General features: G+C 42.5%; 1 protein-coding gene across 5 annotated transcripts in view; it reads left to right on the top strand.

The window, feature by feature from the left end:
• The first annotated feature begins 4,051 nt into the window (after positions 1 to 4,051).
• Positions 4,052 to 15,569, top strand: part of ARHGAP8 (Rho GTPase activating protein 8) — a 122,313-nt gene continuing 110,795 nt past the window's right edge. For 2 of the 5 annotated variants that reach the window (XM_043515471.1, XM_043515475.1), the window contains exon 1: positions 4,052 to 4,252. The gene's annotated coding sequence lies outside the window, so the exon portion shown is untranslated. Of the gene's footprint in view, positions 4,253 to 4,296; positions 4,500 to 15,569 lie in introns of those variants that run through there. The other 3 variants (XM_038385568.2, XM_038385615.2, XM_043515484.1) reach the window with 2 other exon arrangements.

Here is a 15,569-nt window from a genome sequence, read left to right as displayed (position 1 = left end):
GACCTTGGAGTATTGGTTGATCATAGGATGACTATGAGCTGCCAATGTGATATGGCTGTGAAAAAAGCTAATGCGGTTTTGGGATGCATCAGGAGAGGCATTTCCAGTAGGGATAAGGAGGTTTTAGTACCATTATACAAGGCACTGGTGAGACCTCACCTAGAATACTGTGTGCAGTTCTGGTCTCCCATGTTTAAAAAGGATGAATTCAAACTGGAGCAGGTACAGAGAAGGGCTACTAGGATGATCCGAGGAATGGAAAATTTGTCTTATGAAAGGAGACTTAAGGAGCTTAACTTGTTTAGCCTAACTAAAAGAAGGTTGAGGGGAGATATGATTGCTCTCTATAAATATATCAGAGGGATAAGTACAGGAGAGGGAGAGGAATTATTTAAGCTCAGCACCAATGTGGACACAAGAACAAATGGGTATAAACTGGCCACCAGGAAGTTTAGACTTGAAATTAGACGAAGGTTTCTAACCATCAGAGGAGTGAAGTTTTGGAATAACCTTCCAAGGGAAGCAGTGGGGGCAAAAGATCTATTTGGCTTTAAGATTCTACTCGATAAGTTTACGGAGGAGATGGTATGATGGGATAATGTGATTTTGGTAAGTAATTGATCTTTAAATATTCAGGGTAAATAGGCCAAATCCCCTGAGATGGGATATTAGATGGATGGGATCTGAGTTACCCAGGAAAGAATTTTCTCTAGTATCTGGCTGATGAATCTTGCCCATATGCTCAGGGTTTAGCTGATCGCCATATTTGAGGTCGGGAAGGAATTTTCCTCCAGGGCAGATTGGAGAGGCCCTGGAGGTTTTTCGTCTTCCTCTGTAGCATGGGGCACGGGTCACTTGAGGGAGGATTCTCTGCTCCTTGAAGTCTTTAAACCACGATTTAAGGACTTCAATAGCTTAGACATAGGTGAGGTTTTTCGTAGGAGTGGGTGGGTGAGATTCTGTGGCCTGCGCTGTGCAGGAGGTCGGACTAGATGATCAGAATGGTCCCTTCTGACCTTAGTATCTATGAATCTATGAAACCCCTTAAATCTGTCTGTCTCTATCAGTGAAAGGCCATCCCTTCCACACCTGCTGAAAGACTGACTGAGATAAGGAGGAAAAAGCAATGGATGAGGGAGGATGTGTTCGCAAAGCTACTCACGACTTCTGAGTCCAGAGCCCAAGAGACCAGGGAAGAAAGGGAATGGATGCTGGAAAAAAGGCACAAGGACCAAAAGGTGCAAGCAGCTTATGTCTTCACTACCCACCGGATTGGCGGGCAGCGAACGATCGATCCAGCGGGGATCAATTTTATCACGTCTAGTCTAGACGCGATAAATCGATCCCCGACCACTCCTGTATTTCAGCGCCGCGAGAGTCACAGGCAGAGTTGACAGGGGAGCGGCAGTAGTGGACTCACCGTGGTAAGTCTATCTAAGTGCGTCGACTTCAGTTACGTTATTCACATAGCTGAAGTTGCGTAACTTAGATCGATTTCCCCCTCCAGTGTAGACCAGGGCTCAGTCTCAGAGGTAAACCAAGACATGCAGCTCTACAGACAACACACTCAGCTGCCTCAGAGTATTATAGAGAAAAGGATCCAAAGCCCTGCACCCCAACAGTCACTTTACTGTGTGGATAATACCTTATTCCCAGGGCTAGAGCCATATCTCCCCAACTCCCCTCAATGTGCCAGCATTCCTTGCAACAATAACCCTTCCACTCAACGCCACTGGACAAAGAGAACTGCCATAACTACACGTACACTAATTTGTGATGCAGCCCAGAGCAGCCAGCACCTTGCACTCTATTTTTGTGTCAGATTGTTCAAACTTTCTACTTCTTTAATTCACCATGTTAACATTTTCCCCTTAGTCTTCCAAATATTATATAATACACAACATACAGCAATAACACTAGGAATATTTGGTTCACAGAGGCTTATCCTAGTCATGAAATATCTCCATCATTCCTTTAATCTGCCAAATATACATGCCACAGTCCATCTGCACCTGCTCAAGTAATAGTTAAATGTTTCCTTGGTGCTATCCAGCTATCCTGTGTATAGATTCATGGGACAGGGAAGCAAAAGGATAAGACTCGAGTTCCTGAGAGCAACAACTGGCAAAGCAACCTCACCAATGCGAATTGGCTAGTATGGGGGAAAATGTCCCTACTGGCATCTTTACAAAACTTCTGTATACCTAAAGCATCCTGCACCTTTCCTGACCACCCAATGGTTGCATAAGCAGAAAGGCGTACTTTTCCATGATTATGTAATCAGAAGCAAGCTGTGGGGGGGGGGGGGGGGGGGAGAAAGGGGGTGGAATGAATAGGGATATACATCTATTGCCCCAAAGCAGTTACAGAAGCCCATCTATTTCAGTGAATCCATCTATTAATTCCTACATGTTGCCGAGTCACAATCATGTGCATCACAACATGCCCAATGGGCATGCGCACATGGCTGACAACCACCCCTATTATAAATTTACCAATATCAAAGTGATTGCTTTACTGATCACTAACAATCCAGGATTGCAAGTGTCCACTGGGTGATTGCCCCCCATCTCTCCACTGCCAAGCAGCCTGTGGTGAGCTCAGCACACAACAGCTGCAATAGACATGGCCTTCCACATCTGAACATTCTGTAAAGCTAGGACTGGCCATGCCAGGTTTGCATCACACTCTGACCCCACCACTCAATACTTGTTTCACAAGCCCAGCCCAGAACCACCTCTCCACCATGTGGATACATGTCTGTATCATTCACTCTCCTCAGTACTCTTATTTTCATTCTTGCATGGGCAGCTGCTGTGGTGATCGTTGTGGCTCCACAAATACCAAAGAATCAGTCAACCTGTCTCTAAAACAGATATGGTAGCTGCTCACAGATGTGTTTAGCATCCATGCTTCTGACTGCAAGATGGCAGATATTGAAAACTGGCACAAAGGCAAATTATAGGATGGAACAGAGGAAACTGTCAGAATTTTAGAAAATGACAAAAAGAGACAATTATGGGTGGAAGTGGAGCAGAGGGACTTCTGGGACCTTCACTCCAAATTCCCTGGGAGGACCATTGACATCTCATAATACATCACCCCCTAATTTCCCACAAGGCACTGTACCAGGTGAGGGTGCAAGGGACACTGAGACGCCAGTACAAGTGTGGTGCTGTGAGGATGTGCTGCAATAGCCAAGGCGGCCATATGTAAAAGCGAAAGAGCAATGCCTGCAGCTGAATGCTGGGGGAATTGCTACTGGTAAAACTTTCTGGGGTTGACATGGCCTGAGGCTGAACATCCTTTTCCTCCTGAAGCAGCCCCTCCCTGGAGGCCATCAGTACTTAACCCCAAAGTTATGGAGGTGCTTGGCTCCCATCTACAATACTTTTACTTGTATTACACCTAGGGATAACAGTGTTATAACTGGGCCCTCTTGAGTCCATTAGCATTGTAGAGGATAGGAGTTTTAATAAGAAAATTTCAGCTTCTTCCACACAGGAAGAAAAACGGAGTCAGTGGATCCACGGCTGGATTGTAAAAATCTGGGGCCATCACATGGGAAATTATAATAATACCTAGCCTTTCCAGAGCTTTTGCCATCAGTAGATCTCAAAGCACTTATGGAGCCCCACACGGTTCTTATTTTACAAATGGAGAAACTGAAGCGCACAGAGCGCGAGTGACTTGCTCAAGGCCACCCGGCAGCGCAGGCCAACGGCAGGGGCAGGAACAGAACCCAAGGCTCCTGATTGCCAGGCCGGTGCTCTGCCCCCTTGCCCACACTGCCTCCCCTCCTAAAATGTGCCTCTGGCGCTGCCTCAGCCAGGCTGTGGGCCCTGAATGAAGCGAGCCCCGCCCGCGTCCCTCATTAAGAGCACAGCAAAAGCGACTGGCACGAGCACCCTGGGGACTTTACCTGTCCCCAAAACAAGGAAGGCGGCAGCTTCCTCGGGTTCTGCAGCAAGAGGTGGGGCGCTCAATGGCCAGGGAACCCAGCCCTCCTCCCACACCAGCCCCTCCCCAAGCGGAGCGCAGGGACAGAGTCACGGGCGGGAGAAGGGGCCTGGGCCGGGCCCGCCGCCAGCTCTCCCTGGGCAGCGCGGGAGGGGAGCCCCGGGGCGTGCACGCAACACTGCGCGCTGCCAGCCGCCTTCCACCCCCGCCCCGCCGCTCCCCCGGGAGCCGCCCGCGGAGCCCACCTGGCTGGTCCCCGGCTGCGCGGGAGCGGGAGCCGCGGCCGCCCCAGGCGAGTTCAGGGGGTGGGGGAGCCGCGCGAGGAAGGACGCGGCTGGTGGGAATTTCCTCGCAGCGCCCGGCGCGCAACAGGCTGCGCTGCCCAGCGCTCGTCCCTGCGGCCCGCCCGGCGGCGGCGGCGGCTGCCCTGTGCACACTGCGCGGGTTTGCGGCCCCCCCCCCCAGCGAGTTTCCCTCCTCCGGCCCCAGACGGCCCGCGCTCCCGCGGGGTTTGTTTCCTGCTGGCTTCCCCGGCTGAGGTAAGGGCACGGCTCCCCGCCGGCGGCGCAACTCGGGGCGCGTCCCTGATAGTCCCCGGGAGCAGCTGCTGCTGGGCTTGGGTCGGGGCAGGGCGAAGGAGCTGTTGTTCCAGGCTGCAGGCGTCGTGTACTTTCTGGGAGGGTGGAAGAAAGAAACCCAACCCAACCCAACCCAACCCTCCGCCGCCTTGGCGGAAGTTTTTTAGAGACGTCCTCTTTTTAGATTAAACGCTGCTATGTTGCCAAATTCCTGCTGCTGGTGTTTTGGCTAGAGGGTCGAACAGAGTTACCAACACCTTGGGGATGGAGGTTGTTCCTAACTCTGAAATGTTTCAGAGTAGCAGCCGTGTTAGTCTGTATTCGCAAAAAGAAAAGGAGGACTTGTGGCACCATAGCGACTGACAAATTTATTAGAGCATAAGCTTTCGTGAGCTACAGCTCACTTAAGTGAGCTGTAGCTCACGAAAGCTTATGCTCTAATAAATTTGTCAGTCGCTAAGGTGCCACAAGTCCTCCTTTTCTTTTTCTGAAATGTTTGTTACCCTGAACAAAAAGTTGGGGTGGTGTTTTCAAAAGTTCACAGCTGAACACTGACTTAATACAGCTTTGAAACTTTACTATGCAGGAGAAAAATGCTGCTTTCCCTTTATTTTTTTTTTTAGTGGTTTACATTTAAGGCAGTACTGTGCCTTGTTTGAATGCTGCTGCCTGATTGCGTACTTCCAGTTCCAGTAGGGTTGACTGGTCTGTTGGTAACTCTGAGGTTCTGCTGTAGGTCAAACCTCTTGGCCAGCCAAACAAACAAATAGTTCCCAACTGGTGTGCTTGTTATCAGGCAATATAACAAACGCACATTCTTTTGGAAGACAGGTAGCAAAGAGTAAGATGCTTAATTTTAAAAACACTTTTTATTAATATATATTTTAAGCCAAGCACAGTTTAATAATTTCTTACAGCAAATACTTGTTTTAATACCGCCATTTGAATCCCAGGCACTCCTGTATAAATACAAAGCAGTATATATTTTTAATAATAGCTACTGCTAGGTTTTCATTATTTTCTCTGAGTAGTAGTTAAGGTACAGAAATCATAATGTTGAGCTATGATTAAAGCCCTTTTTCTGCAATTGATATTAGGTGCGTGGGCAGCCATGTCACACAGGTTCAGCAATCTGCCAGGGAACTAATAATTGCAGGTTCAATGCCTTAGATTTCTTTAACAAAGAAACATAAGTGGGTAGAGAATGGGAACTTCTTAGCAGAAGTGTGTGCTGTGGAATGGGGGAAATAGTTCAGCATTTATTGTAAAACACTTTACCTTCACTGGGGGACATTTGACTTTATGAGTTTCCTTATAGCAGAGCTCAAAGGCCACCCCATTGCTTTATAAAACTTTACCCCATATTAAATATATTTTATTCAGTTTTCAGAGTTTTTAATTTTTTCATCTATTTTTCTTTCTATATATGTGACACTGCATATAAACACGTCCTCAAATTCTGTAAAAGATTTAATAGCTTGCTAAAACCTTTCCTCCAGGATCCCTGCTTAATTCAGAGCAGAGTATATCATGTAAACAAATAATGTATCATAATGCATGTGACCAATACATATATACAAGTGGGCTAAATTAACGTTGCAAAGGCAAATCATAACATTACTTTAATGTAGCTTCTTGTGTGTGGTAATGTATATTACTTGCAAATTTAGTGTTGGACAAAAGTGCTTGGCTGGCAGACATGAATACTAAAGTCTTTTTAGCTCGAGACAGGAACAGACTTCTCTCCACCTCTGGGCAGCCCACCTCAAGAATGAGTGGACACTGCCATTCAGTATCTATCAATTAGGAATGTTGGAATATATGTTCAGTTTTGCCACTCACTTGCTGTGTGACCTAGGGCAAGTTGCTTAAGGGAATGCATGATTTTGGCCCCAAAGTTATATTTCATAAAAGTAGGCCTTTAGTAAACTTAAGAACATCAGGAATGTCTCCAGAACTTTTAAACATTTCAATAGAAAGTTGTCTTTTAAAATAAATAAATATATTGAGTAATTTCAAACAAAATGTTGCAATACGGAGATGCCCGGAAGTGAAACTGACTTTAATGGATTAAAAACAAAACTGACTTTATGGATTCCCCCACTCCCTGCCCCATTCTTTTAAGAGGAATACAAAATTGAGAAGTAAAATTTTTAAAGTTTTTTTCAGTTTTAATAATACAAGTGTTCTAATAGAGGTAAAGAAACGTACTTGTTCACAATGACACTGATCTTGCAAATACTTAAGCATATATTTCAGAGTGGTAGCCATGCTAGTCTGTATCAGCAAAAACAATGAGGAGTACTTGTGGCACCTTAGAGACTAACAAATTTATTTGGGCATAAGCTTTCATGGGCATAAGCTTCATCAGTGGCTTTTAGCCCACAAAAGCTTATGTCCAAATAAATTTGTTAGTCTCTAAGGTGCCACAAGTACTCCTTTTCTTTTTTTAATAATAGGATAGCAAGTAAGATTGGCATATTAAGTCAGTCCGTACTCAAATGAATTCTCCATGGTCACAGGATTTAAAAAACAGTAAATTTCATTATTTCAGATATTTAAATCTAAAATTTCACAGTGTTGTACCTGAAGGGGCCATGACCCAAATGGGGGTTGTGGGGGGGTGTCACAAAGCTATTTTAGGGGGGTTGTGGTATTGCCACCCTTACTCCTGTGCTGCCAGCACAGAAGTAAAGAATGCATGGTATGGTGTTGCCACCCTTACTTCTGCGCTGGTGGGGCGCTGCCTTCAGAGCTGGGTGCCCGGCCAGCAGCCACCGCTCTCCAGCCACCCAACTCTAAAGGCAGCACAGAAGTAAGGGTGGCAATACCAAAATCCCCTACAATAACCTTGTGGATTCCCTTTTCCCCCCACCCCCAGCAGTCCCCTTGTGGGTTAGAACCCCCAGTTTGAGAAACGCTGGTCTCCTGGTGAAATCTATATAGTATAGGGTAAAAGTACACACAAGACCAGATTTCACGGGGAGACCAGATTTTGCTGTCCGTGATGCGCTTTTCACAGCCGAGAGTTTGGTAGGCCCTACTTATAACACACCCCTGCCAAATTATAATTCCCTGCTCCAAAGCATGAGGCACTAGCGCTTTTCATATGCAAGGTCTGTAGAATTTGTGAACTTGGGGAAAACATACATTTGCCTCGACTTGTTCTCAGAAATAGCCAACTGTTTTGGCTCAAATTTTCCAAAATAATTCAGCCTGAGGCAGACACCCAGCATGGAAAATATCAGCTCAAACCTTTCAAGTTTGGCAAAGTGAAAACAGGGTCTTATTATGGGACGTGTCAAGGGAATCATAATAGAGTAATAGATGGTGCTGCCAGCATGGACTATAATAAGGTAAATACACAACACAGTATACCTTTGTTGCCTTTCAGAGGTATCTGTCTTATGGGCTCTTTCTCAGATTTATTCATCCTCATGTTAACTTTTAAACTGATTTTTTTAAATGTTAGTATGTTCGGGCGATATTTCTTTTTACTGTGTGTTCTTATCAAGGACTGTAGCTAACGCTTTTTGTGTATGCTAATGAATTTCAAACTTGAGATAGAGTTCACTAGAGACTTTGGGCTTGCTCTTATGTGGAACTACCATTGAAATCAGAAAATATTCTGTGTGTGGAGAGTTTGCAGGATCTGGCCCATAATCCAACCAGCTGAATTTCATATAGATGATTAATTTAGAATTTCTGAGATTAAAACCAATCATCTTGGACAAATGTCTTATATGGGAGAGAATTTCTGTATTTAGGGGCATGGCTAGAATCTCTGAAGTTTTGCAGGTCACTTCTAAATGAATGCTTGGGAATAAAGAAAACCTCTTCCATCTTCTTAAAATCTTCTGAATAGGAGGTCCCTAAATGTCAGATAACATGCCTATTGGGAAACTTGTGTTTTCCATTGTGTTTTTGAAACATGCCTTGGAATACTGAATGGTAGTTTTTATTCCAGAGGTGAGAGAAGTTTCAGAGAAGATTCTTGGAATGAGAAAGCTGATGGTGTGTTTTTGCTTTGTTTTGTTTTTTCCATTTGTAAAGAGCCACTGACTTCTTTGGGAAGGGTACAGACCTGCTTACGGTTTTCCACAGGCCTTTCCCCCTTCCCCTTCCCATTCCTTTCTCCTATCACCTGGGCTTTTTTCTGCTATTAGAAACAAACCTGAACGTTTTCTAAAGAGAAAAATAATGTATCCTATTTTAAATAGACAGTTCATGAGATTCACTTGTCTCATTGTCTCTATCTTCTTTGTGGTTTGTCTGAACTCTGTTCCCCCTCTGTTCTGTTAAATGTCAGTCAAAGTTGCAAATGCCTGTGCACAATCAAAATTTTCTGATTGTTGAAGCAGTTCTTAGGGTATGAAAAACCTCTTAAAAGTCTGAGGCTCAGGCTAAAACTCTAAGGTTTGGCACACTACACATGAAATTGGCTTTCAGCAAAGCCTTCAAAACAAAATTTTAACTCCGTAACATCAAAGAATTTCTCAAACTCTCAGCAGCTCCTGCTTATTTATACTGAGCTTCAATAGATTTGTAACCCAGTCACCTTAGCAGTTTTAACTCTGCAAAAGTTTACAATGCACTTGCTTGTGTGTATGTACTTCACTGCCATCTGCTGGGTAGAATAAATCTAAAAGTTGACCTTGTTGTGAAAAATATTCCATTAGTGCACTGGATTTGCAGCCTACATTTTAGGAGCTGAGAAGTGACAGGTCCATTCCCCATGTTGTATGTACATTATAGATGGTCAGTCGATGACTGAGATATATATTTGCCACAGGTTAGTATAAGGTCTACTAAAACTGAATTCATTTTAAAATGTGACTTTGCATTCATGATGAGTGCAGATGCCTGATTTTTTTAGTTCATTAAAAGAGATTGGTACAAGAAGCTATTGCAGGCTGAAAAAAGTGTAAGGAGTAGGCAGAGGGTAGAATTCTGGCTCCAGTGAAATTAATGGCAAAACTTGTGATGACTTCGGTGAAGTCAGGATTTTACCTAGGATATACAAGAGTGTCTTCAACTAGGAAGACAATGTTCCTTACATTAAACCTTGGATAAATTACCCTTGCATCGTCCATGCCAGTTCTTGCACTTTTATTGATAGGGGATAAATGAGTCCAGAGGAAAGTGGGATAGATGATTTAGGAAAAGCTACTTGTCAGGGTCTTGTCCCAACCCTTTTTAAATGTACTAAGTGGTGGAAAAATTCTTGGAGACTATACCTAGCATGGATAGTTGCTGCATATTGACAGCTTTGCTTTTCTCAATAGCTGGTGTATTATACATGTTGCCTTAATTGACAGAAAGATTTAATAGGCTTCACAGACTCACAGTTGTAGACCTAACTTTGCAGTCAGGATCTGCAAGTCAGAATCAAAAACTAAATTTTCTAATCCTGAGAAGGAAAAAAAAATGAAGAAAAAAATGCAACAAAAATTGAAGGTTCCCTTTCAGATTCAATGGTCATCACAGCAGACAGAAATAAGAGTTAGTCCATTATTGCCGTACATCACGTTAAAAATAATTAGAAATGTATAGGTTAATTTTTATATTATTATCTTAATCTGTGGACCTTGTTCTACCAGTTGTGACTTCATTGATTATGGTGACTGGCATCAGGTAACAGTCCATTTGTAAACACTTAATGATTTGCTGCAGTAAGGATGCTTAAATGGGTGCCCTGAACTTGAAACCAAATCAGTTTCAAACAAATGAATCTTAAGTACTTTCTACATATTGCATCTGTCCTGGGTCCCTCTGACAACTCTGATTTTTTTCACGCACATTTTGCTATTTTTAAAAAAAGTTTTTCTCTCTTCTCTGTCTGAAAGATCCACAAAAGGAAAACCACTTGGTTGCAAAAAAAAAGACAGTGAAACCAACTGGACACAAAATGCCATCAGACTCCTAAAATAAGCAAACTGTAAAATAGAGGGGAAACCTTTCTCTTATCTCTGCCAGCTATCCCAATCTTTGGTGTTAGTTGTAGTAATAGTAGGTAAAGCAGTTTTCAACAGAAATGTGATTTTTAAATTGAAAGTGTCCATTGTAAAGTTACAATAACCTCTTGCTACAGCCTCAAAAGTAGTAGGTATTAAATTATTGCAAATGGCTCTTTTAAGAGGAAATAAAACATTCCAAATAGTAGCCTACAGCTTCAACATGCAGGAAATGTGAAAGAGTTGACTCTAGAACTATATGATCTTTATCTGCTGTTGGGATAAGTTACTTAAAACATTTTTCTTCGGACAATTTTAAAATCAAATGAAGAGAAAAATCTACAATGTTCAAAAAACATGAACATCTACAGAAGCTGGACTAAATTTCTCTTTTTTTGTTTGATTTAAAAAAAAATAGAATTCACAGATCAAAGAAGAGGTAGAAAAGCAATAATATGTGCCTCATGCATTCTGCTTTTCAAGTGAGGCTCACCAAGAACTAGACTGGATACCGTTATTGGCATTGAGTTATTGGCTTACTCTTTGAGTAGTCCTATTAATTTGAATAGGACTACTCAAGAAGTAAGACCCTGACTTACTGTGTACATCGCAGTGTGGCCCAAAATGCTTTACAAGCAGTAAGGGCCTGGTTCTTCTAGCCTTATTCTCACTGGGCTAGATTCTACCACCCTTACTCGTATTGAATAATACCCAACTCCACAGTAGTCCCATTGAAATCAATATCGGCACTTATGAAGTAAGATACTACTCAGCATGAGTTAGACTGACAGACTCTGATTCACTGGGATTACTTGTAAAGTGGCAGAACTGGTCACTCCTTAATCAGGATAAATAACACTTTGTTGAGTCCCTGATCCAGGAAAACAATTAGGCACATGCTTAACTTTAATCTGACTTCAGTGGAATTTAAGCACGTGCATCAAATTAAGCACTCACTGTCCTGAATAACAATGCCTAGTTCTTATATAAGTGGTATTATCAGTAGATCTCAAAATGCTTTACAAATAGGGATTCTTTTTTGAATCTGGGATTCATGAAGTAGTATACCCATTTTACAGATGAGGCATAGGAAAGTGGGTGATTTATAGAAGTTTTACTGGTAGTAGCATGGGGACTTGAAGTGAAGAGAAAACATAAATATCAAGGTCCAGACAGGAGATCTAGACAGCATTACTGCACAGGCCTTTGGGTTTACTGGTGCTCAGAATGTTCTATTAGCGTTTCTGTTTATTTTATTTAAAAATTAACGGCTAAGCAAATATTGAGTTAAGCAGCATGACTTTCTGTGCCCAATAGCCCAACTGACCAAACTAAGGGAGCTTTTCAGCATCAAAATGCCTAGCTGCCTCTGTAGGAACCTAAATACGTTTAAAATGTGGCCCTCAGATCTTCCTAAGGACTAGTGATGCTATTTTTGAAAAATAAAATTGGTCTAAAATAGTTATTTCAGCTCTTAATGTGAACAAACTAGTTATGGGCCAAAGGCTAAAATGGCAAACTGAATATGTATTGAACACTCTGTGGACAAATGGTGATGAAGTAAATATGAAAGATTGTGCCTCTGGAGGTCTAGTAATATTCCAGCATCTGCTGAATACGCAGACAATCCTCTCAAACAAAATATGCAAGTCTGAAGTTGCTTCAATAAACAAAACAACCCCCAAATAACTTTACTTACATAGTCAGTGAATATGCTGTACTTTAAAAGGACCCAAATGTAGGAAAGATTAGAAAGGCCAATAAAAGGTGCTGACCCTCAACGGGGATAGTCATGCTCCACTGAAGTCTTTGGAGTTATGAGAATTTACACCAGCTAAGAAACAGCTCTATAGGTTCTGGCCTATTCCTCACTGCTGTGTGATCATTTATCACTATTGTCTCCATCCACCCCAACATTAATTTTGCACCCTTGTTTTCTTCTATAATGAAAGTATACCCTTGGATGTGCATTTTTGCTTTTACATACTGTTTATTAAATACTTCATACAATATCAAAAGGAATATAGTTATAGAAGGCATTAAGTTACAAGTTTTCTCGTTTTGTGTCATGCTGATAGAGGAGAAGGGGGTAAACAATGTGATGTTATTATATGTGATGATTAGATGATGATGCAGGTTTTTGTAAGTCTATGCAGAGCTTGCCAGTTTGTATCTTTATCTGGGTTGCTACTTGCCAGGTGTCCACAGTTTTCAACTGGAACACCTGGTTGAAAAGGGACTCTGGTGACTCTGGTCAGCACCGCAGACCGGGCCATAAAAGTCCCTACCTGGCTCCGTGTGGCTCTCCAGAAGTAGTGATGTGTCCCTTGGCTCCTAGGTGCAGGGGTGGCCAGGGGGCTCCACAGCTCCTATTGGCCAGAAACCATGCCCATTGGGAGCTGTGGGGGCGGCGCCTGTGGGCGAAGGCAGCGCGTGGAGCTGCCTGGCCATGCTGCCGCCTAGGAACCGAGGAACATGTTGCCACTTTCGGGGAACCGTCCCAGGTGAGCACTGCCCAAAGCCTGCACCCCAAACCCCAGCCCTGAGCTCCGTCCCACACCCAAACTCCCTCCTGAAGCCTGCGCCCAAACCCCCTACCCCAGCTCCGAACTCCCTCCCGTACTCCGAACCCCTCGGCAGTCTGCAGGAGATATGTTTACGTGTGGAGATGGGAAAGTTATGCTCCTGTGGGATAGGTGGAGTAATGGAAAGCTTTTTTTGTTCATGTGGAAAACCTTTAAGCACTGGTATTAATATCTAAAAATGTTAAGCATTTGAAGTTTAACATAGCTAAAAGTCTGGCTTTTTCTGTTGTTCTCCCATGATCCCCAGCAACCTCTCCAAAATATTTGTATTCTATTATTCTGTAATTTCTCTATTGCCTCTCCCTGTGTTCCCCCTCTTCCAAGAAATCCTAAACACAAACAAACAATTAAAAGCCATATTTCTTAGTAAAACAAACTTGGAGTTTCTGGCCAAACAATTTTAGAGATAATCTAAGCTAAAGAATATTAGAATAATTTTCAAAATGTCAGTAACAGGAAGAAATTTCACACACAATAACTTTAAAACAACACTGGAACTTAGCTTCTGTTCAGAGGGCTGCACGAGACAAAATTACATCTTTAATACTGAATTAGGAGAGCTAGAGCGGTAGTTCTCAAACTTTCATACTGGGGACTCCTTTCACATAGCAAGCCTCTGAGTACAACCCCTCCTATAAATTAAAAACACTTCTTTATATATTTAATACCGTTATAAATGCTGGAGGCAAAGTGGGGTTTAGGGTGGAGGCTGACAGCTCGCAACCTCCCCATGTAATAACCTTGCGACACCCTGGGGTGTCCCGACCCCCAGTTTGAGAACTCCTGTGCTAGAGGAACTTATGAGGCCCCCAGGGCTGCATTTTGGCCGCCTTGCATTTAACTGTAGTGGTAAAATTCAAGGGTACCTTATAGTATAAATTCGCCCATCTTTAGTTATGATAGTTTTGGAAAATTCTTGGGAGGAAAGAGTTCTGTTTTGATATTTTTGCTTTAAATAGGGAAATCAAAGTATTTCAGACCCCCCAAAAAAGACTAGTTTAATGAATTTATCACAAAAATAGACAATTGGAACTAGGGGAACTGTGATACAGTGGATATATGCAGTAAGCTTTAGTATAGCTTGGTGCTGAACACTGATTGATAACCAAACCGTGGGCTATGTGATCACTGTATGTAGAATGCATTTGGGAACTGTGCTCCTTTGCTTGAAATTGCAGTTTCAGTTTGGTTTAGCTGGGGGGGCTTATGACATGCTGGCTGAACTGTAACCATGTGTTGATGATAAATTGAAATGCAGGGCTATGTTACATATATATATTCAGTTATTAAATAAAGCCATAATTTAATCTAGCCAGAGAAATCCCCCTTGAATAATTATGCAATTTAAAAAACTGTGGTCATGATGTACCCACTCTTTATCCTGTAGCTTGTCAAGTTAATTTAATTAAAGTCCTGTCTTTAAAAATATACTTAAGTCAAAGATCCAGAGCATTTAATCCCTCGAGACAGAAGCTCTGGTTAAGCATGAATTCAGCCCAACATAATTCTTCCTCATTATTGCCTGTTACAGTTTATTAATTAAATAGAAAGCAGATTCCTTATGATTGATCATTAATGTGTATTATGATTATAAAATCATAATCTTTAGTCAGTAAACATCTACACTGGTTCAGAAAGTGGTTTTGCAGTGGGTGATATTGCGGCCAGTTTTTCTGTCTTGATTATTTTCTCATAACAATATAGCAAGGTTGCACAGTTTTCTAGCTGGTTACATATTAGACAAATGTATTGATGTAGTTTTGCTGTGCCAGGTGAGTGAATGCATATGATAAGAAAATAGCTGTACGGTTTCAGATGACGAAAGAGCATTTCTAAAACTCCCTGCTCTAGTAATGGGTAGAAATAATCCTTTTGCTTCAATACTTACAGAACTAGGAATAGCTGATACATGGAGATATTTACACCAAATAGGGAAACCATTTTCATTCACTCGGGCTTACTTAATATCTTCTCTCAGATAGTCTTGTTGCGTCTTATCACTGAAAAAAAAAATACACGTATATCGTTGGCCCTTTGCATTCAACTGTGTGTGGAGGGGAAGTCAGTAATATGGAGTCTGGCTATATTCTATTGGTGACTTATTTTCTTCGCACCCATTCACCCGTCCAGGAACAGAGGTGGTTACTAGTAGCAGTCAGGCTTTTCTTTAAGGAATCTCAGCAGGCAATATTCCCAGAGAGCAACCCTGCCTCAAGGGTTGACTCTAATCAGATGCCAAGGTAGAGAGCAAACTCTCCTGCTGCTAGCACAGCTGTTTACAGAGCCTTGTATAAATATCTAAGCAACACAGCATGTCTTCCCTAAACATAACATTTACTAAGCAAAAGATATGGGAAGACTATATATAACAATCCCCTCTCTTCCCCTGGCTCCCCCCCACACAGTTTAATTTGGACCCAAAAGTTGCTTGGATCACCTTCCCTTCCTCCCACCCATTGTTCTAAAACTCACCCTACATTTGCCCATTTCCT

This window comes from Dermochelys coriacea, chromosome 1, assembly GCF_009764565.3.
Source record: "Dermochelys coriacea isolate rDerCor1 chromosome 1, rDerCor1.pri.v4, whole genome shotgun sequence".
NCBI lineage: Eukaryota > Metazoa > Chordata > Testudines > Dermochelyidae > Dermochelys > Dermochelys coriacea.
Note: the sequence above shows the minus strand (reverse complement) of the source record. Positions and strands in the feature narration are given on the sequence as shown.